Genomic DNA, 6,586 nt, shown 5'->3' with positions numbered 1-6,586 from the left:
GCTCAGTTAGGTGCTCTGTGATGACCTAGATGGGTGGGAGGTCCAAGAAGGAGGGAATATATGTATACCTAAAGCTGATTCACTTAATTGTACTTAATTGTACAGCAGAAACTATTATACTTCAATAAAAATGATTTTCTGAGCTTTTAAACCATCCTTATATTCCTATATTAAATCCTACTTGATTACAATTCAGTTTTCTTTGTACATGGCTCTCTTCAATTTGTTAATTAGTTAATTTAGGACTGCTGTATTCATCCAAGTTTATAATGTGAATCTGATTTTTACTTTTCATGACCTGTATACCTTAGTTTGCTTTTGCAATGAGAATCATATTAATCTCATATGATGGGTTAGTTGGTTTACTTTTTTCTGTGCTCTGAGTGTATTCAAAAGAATTATCTTCCAAGTTTTGAAAAAATATATGTGAAATTATCTGGACTTGTCGTCTCTTCTTCCTTTCCTTTTCCTTTTTAAGTTGGAGATCATTCGTGACTAATGGAAGTACTATAAAATAAGACAGAGAGTTCTGATGCATTTTTCACCCAAGTTGAAGCAGCCTTTTTTTTTTTTTCATGGAACACTACAGTCCATTGCCTGAGGGGAGAAGGGTCTAGCTAGTAGTTCCTTTAAGGACCTCATTCCCTCCATCCTCAGGGCTTTAAAGTCCTCCTGACCCCACTCAACTCTCATGGACACTTAGAGTCCGTGGCTGCCCATACAAGAGGTTCAGGGAACTGGTAAAAAGCCCAGCACATTCCTGAATGTTCATGAAGCACCTTGTGTGGTCCCAACACTGCAGGGCTCTGAATGAACTGCAAAGAGGATCAGATAAGGTCTCCAACTTCATGGAAACTGCCTTCTCATTGGGAGGCACATCTGGGCTCAGGACATGATAATCCAAAGTGGAGTTCAAACTAGTGTTAATGTGAGAGAGGATGAAGTTAGACCAGCAAGTGTGGGACAGATGGATTGTGGAGCAGAGGGAGGTTGGTGGGAGATGGAGAGCCATAGGTCAGGGAGCAAGATAAGGCTCAGGTCACATCTTCCCTGTGGGGCAGGCAGGTGGGCCTCCAGATGGAGAGTGGGACACGTCACAGGACAGGTGTCGGGGTGGGATGTGTGTCTGTGTGTGTTTGGGGGTGGGAATGGAGAAGATGAGGAAATGAAGGGAGTGACAACAGTGAAAACAAACTTTCCTCCTGCGTTTTGCTCAGGGCCAGCCCCAGGCCTGTGAGCCATCTGGCAGGACCTGCAATTTCACTCACATGAAGCTGTAGACTTTCCCTTCCCCTCCTCGGCTTCCTCACTGCTGCCCATGGGTGTGTGCATGATGGCATCGTGCAATTGACAAAATTAGTACATTCCTGCTGACCCCACCCCACACCGCCTTCCTGGTGGCCCTGTGATTTCACGGGTGACGTGTTTGGCAGGCTCCTAGTGGCCCACACACTGCTGAGAGATGTCAGGCCCTCAGGGCTGGAAACCCACAAGGGTTGTTGATACCTCCCTCTCCCTCCCCAACTCAAACCATCCTAACAAGCCTTTTATTGAGCACTGAGGTCCCAGCTCAGTGAAGGTCCCAGCCAGGTCCTTGCAGGCGACACTGGGAGCAGGGGTTAGATAGAAGGATGACCACATCCTCAAAGTTTCCCTGACCTTTCCTCTCCTCCACCAATCAGCTATGTTCGTGTAGTTGAGGGGGCGCACTTTCCAGTTTGCAAAGCACTTCCCTTTTGAACCTCATAATGTTCCCCAAAGGAGACAGGGGAGTTTTTATAGATCCCCTGAGGAAACCAAGCAGTATATTCAAGATTATGTTGCTGGTGAGCCAGAGATTCAGGAAAGAACTTTTGGATCTTCTAGTTCAAAAAGGGCTGTAACTATGAGTCAGAAATGAGGTGTTCAGATCCCAGCCCAAGAGGCGGTCCATGACCCAGCACGCCAGTCCTTTAGAAAACAGCATGTACTTCCCTCATCTCATACGCAGCTTTGGGTATTTCTGAAAGAAAGGAATTGAAAAGGCTAAGAAATGAGAGACCATAAATATAGAGGTTGTGAGCACTAGGGAAATAGCCACGTGCTTGCTTCTCATCCCTCTGACTCTGTACCACTCAAAGTTCTACCACACCCAGCATTTCATGTGAGTCTCACACGTGATGTAACAGCCAACGTTTACTGAGCTCTTACTCTATGGCAGGCACTGCTCTGCACACCTCACCTGTATTAATTCAGTTCACCTTCAACCTAGGAAGTAGGCATTGTATTATGCCCAGATTACAGTTCACAGATGTTGAGCCTTTTGCCCAAGGTCACAGAGCTTGTAAGTCAGGGAGTCAGAATTTGAAAGTCAGGTGGTCTGCGTGCAGGGCTCATCCCTGCAGCTCCAAGGAGTGATTCCCAAGAGACGGAGCACTCGAATGTGGAGAGGTGAGGGGACTTGCTCAAGGGCCCCTAGTTAGTTGGCTTCGCCTGGTCTCCTCTGTCCTTCCCACCACATCACACCAGGAGACAGCCTAGTGTATCTGCAGTAGGCATGCTCTGTACCAGCTTCACTCAGTGGGGCAGGGGGCTGGCAGGGACACACCTTGGGGGCCAATGCAGAGGTGAGCATGGGGAAGAGAGAGGGAAAGCAAGTGGGACAGGCTTGCTGCTGGTATAAATGATTCTGGGTCATTGTAACACCACTGGGTGTGAATGGAAGCTTCCAGGGGCCAGTGGACTCAGAGCACCAGCATTCCACCTGCTGTTATTCCTGGTTATTGCATTATTGCTGGTGAATCGGTCTGCCTGGAGAACTTGTGCTTTCAGTTCAGTTCAGTCACTCAGTCGTGTCCGACTCTTTGCGACCCCATGAATCGCAGCATGCCAGGCCTCCCTGTCCATCACCAACTCCCAGAGTTCACTCAGACTCACGTCCATCTAGTCAGTGATGCCATCCAGCCATCTCATCCTCGGTCGTCCCCTTCTCCTCCTGCCCCCAATCCCTCCCAGCATCAGAGTCTTTTCCAATGAGTCAACTCTTCACATGAGGGGTGGCCAAAGTACTGGAGTTTCAGCTTCAGCATCATTCCTTCCAAAGAATTCCCAGGGTTGATCGCCTTCAGAATGGACTAGTTGGATCTCCTTGCAGTCCAAGGGACTCTCAAGAGTCTTCTCCAACACCACAGTTCAAAAGCATCAATTCTTTGGCACTCAACCTTCTTCACAGTCCAACTCTCACATCCATACACGGCTACTGGAAAAACCATAGTCTTGACTAGAAGGACATTAGTCGGCAAAGTAATGTCTCTGTTTTGGAATATGCTATCTAGGTTGGTCATAACTTTCCTTCCAAGGAGTAAGCGTCTTTTAATTTCATGGCTGCAATCACCATCTGCAGTGATTTTGAAGCCCCCCAAAATAAAGTCTGACACTGTTTCCACTGTTTCCCCATCTATTTCCCATGAAGTGATGGGACCAGATGCCATGATCTTCGTTTTCTGAATGTTGAGCTTTAAGCCAACTTTTTCACTCTCCACTTTCACTTTCACCAAGAGGCTTTTTAGTTCCTCTTCACTTTCTGCCATAAGGGTGGTGTCATCTGCATATCTGAGGTTATTGATATTTCTCCCAGCAATCTTGATTCCAGCTTGTGTTTCTTCCAGTCCAGCGTTTCTCATGATGTACTCTGCATAGAAGTTAAATAAGCAGGGTGACAATATATAGCTTTGACGTACTCCTTTTCCTATTTGGAACCAGACTGTTGTTCCATGTCCAGTTCTAACTGTTGCTTCCTGATCTGCATACAGATTTCTCAAGAGGCAGGTCAGGTGGTCTGGTATTGCCATCTCTTTAAGAATGTTCCACAGTTTATTGTGATCCACATAGTCAAAGGCTTTGACATAGTCAATAGAGCAGAAATAGATGTTTTCTGGAACTCTCTTGCTTTTTCCATGATCCAGTGGATGTTGGCAATTTGATCTCTGGTTCCTCTGCCTTTTCGAAAACCAGCTTGAACATCTGGAAGTTCACAGTTCATGTATTGCTGAAACCTGGCTTGGAGAATTTTGAGCATTACTTTACTAGCATGTGAAATGAGTGCAATTGTGCAGTAGCTTGAGCATTCTTTGGCATTGCCTTTCTTTGGCATTGGAATGAAAACTGACCTTTTCCAGTCCCGTGGGCACTGCTGAGTTTTCCAAATTTGCTGGCATATTGAGTGCAGCACTTTCACAGCATCATCTTTCAGGATTTGAAATAGCTCAACTGGAATGCCATCACCTCCACTAGCTTTGTTTGTAGTGATGCTTCCTAAGGCCCACTTGACTTCACATTCTAGGATGTCTGGCTCTAGATAAGTGATCACACCATCGTGATTATCCGGGTCGTGAAGATCTTTTTTGTACAGTTTTTTAGCTTCAAGCAAATTTCAGAACTGAACAAATAAATAACCAACATACTCGTGCAAGAAGAATAGGATTTCTTCCTGGATAAATTCTAAATTTAAGGAAAATCCTCCCCGAAAAAACCTTCTACTAGTTTTGAATTAGTTAATTCTGTTCAAAAGATGGAGACATGGGAGGAAGAGTGGATCCAGGAGCCATCAGACAGGATGTGGCTTGTTTCATGTAGGAAAACCTCTGCTCTTCTTTAGATGAGGACAAGCATGAGATCAACCTATTCATTAGAGTTGATTTTAACTACTCATGAGACTAGGGCAGGCAAGGAGTGAGCCATCAGAGCATTTTCATTGGTACCGGAAAACCTGGATTTTGGCAGTAAAGATGGTCCTGAAAAACTGGACAAATCCCGTATCGGGGGAAAAAATGCTGTTTTTAATGTACAAAGGAGCCCTCTATTTCTTTTTAAAATTTGTAGCAGTTTTATTCAAAATCACCCCAAACTGTAAACAACCCAAATATCCTTCAGTCGGTGAATGTAAAGCAAACCGTAGCACATCCATACAAGGGAATGCCACATGTCCGTGAAAGCAACACGTGTGAATCTCAGACATCCTGAGAGAAGCCGGTCTCCAGAGGTTACATCCTTTATGATCTATGTATGTGACCTTCTGGAAAAGGCAAATCTATAGGGATAGAGATCAGAGAGGCGTTTGCCAGAGCTTGGGGTGGAGCAAGAGCTTCCCAGATGGCACGAGTGGTCAAGAACTGGTTGCCAATTCAGGAGACCCGAGATGCAGGTTTGATCCCTGTGTCGGGAAGATCCCTTGGAGGAGTACATGGCAACCCACTACAGTATTCTTGCCTGGGAAACCCCATAGGCAAGAGGAGCTTGGTGGGGGCCCCCTCTATTTCTAAAGGGAGCTTGCATAGAATGGTTTAGGCAGAATTTCCTTTAAAAAAAATTCTTTGTAAAGTGAAATTCTCTTTCCTATTTGTGGTTTGTGTTTTTCTTCAGCTGGGAGACTTGTGCTCCCAATGAGTCCTCAGAATAAGTGCAAGGTGAAAAAGTTGCTGCCTTCGGGGTTTCTCCTCTCATTTAGTGTCCTGACTCTCCCTTGATGCCCAGATGTCCTCCCTTCCACTATCTTCCACTTCTGTTTGGGAGGACTGGCTGGAATGCATGGAGTTGCAACCATCCATCCAAGTCATTAGACCATAACAACCTAAGCATGACCCTGGCTAGAAGCACTTATTTTTATGGTGCCTTTTTACAAAATGGAAAAATGATATAGATTCTAATGAAGCGATCACTGTAGAGGACTTTGATGAATTTCTTTCAGACTCTGCTTGTCCTGATTTGATTTGGAAGATGTCCTGCCCACTACCCTAGGAGATTCCTTGGAAAAGTTAGCTCCTTCATTGTGTACTGATTTCAAAGTTTAATTCTTAGGGAGTTTCCAAACTCTTGGGTCCTATATTACGCTGAATGATTCTCCCCAAAGATGAGTCCACTCCAAAACTGTGAATATGACTCTATCTGGGAAAGGGTCTTCTTAGGTGTAATTAAGGTAATTGAGATCATCTGAGATTAGCGTGGGCTCTAGATTCAATGACAAGCGTCCTTATGAGAGAAGAAAAGGGGAGGAGACCCACGAGGGAGCAGGCAGTGTGAGGACAGAGTCAGAGACTGGAGAGATGCCTCTGCCAGCCAGAGGCTGTCACAGGCCACGAGAAGCTAGGGGAGAGGACGGAAGGGTACCCAGTCAGGGCCTCCAGATGGAACTGGCACTGCTGACACCTCGATTCCTGACTTCTGGTCCCAGACTGTGCAAAGGTAAATTTCTGCCTGTGGTAATTTGCAACAGCAGCCCCAGGAAATGAATACAGGTTCCCTTATGTAGCCCTGTCATAACACGGGAACAGTAAGAACCCAGCTGCCTGTGTGGTATCACACTATGAGCATCCAGAGAGGCTTTTCTGCTTAGAGAGTCTTTTCCTCCACTTACTATCACAAGTGCCCCCTAATCCACAAGTCTCTTCTGGTGCACAGTCAACAAAACTGTGCTCCTGTGTGCATCTGCAAGAGTATTCATGGCAGCAATTAAAAAAAAAAATGGTAATAGCCCCGCGTGACTATCAACAGATGTCAGATAAGCACATTGTGGTCTAAGCATACAGCGGAGGGTGACGCAGCACAGATG

This window comes from Ovis aries, chromosome 23 (genome assembly GCF_016772045.2).
Source record: "Ovis aries strain OAR_USU_Benz2616 breed Rambouillet chromosome 23, ARS-UI_Ramb_v3.0, whole genome shotgun sequence".
NCBI classification, from domain to species: Eukaryota; Metazoa; Chordata; class Mammalia; order Artiodactyla; family Bovidae; genus Ovis; species Ovis aries.
Note: the sequence above shows the minus strand (reverse complement) of the source record.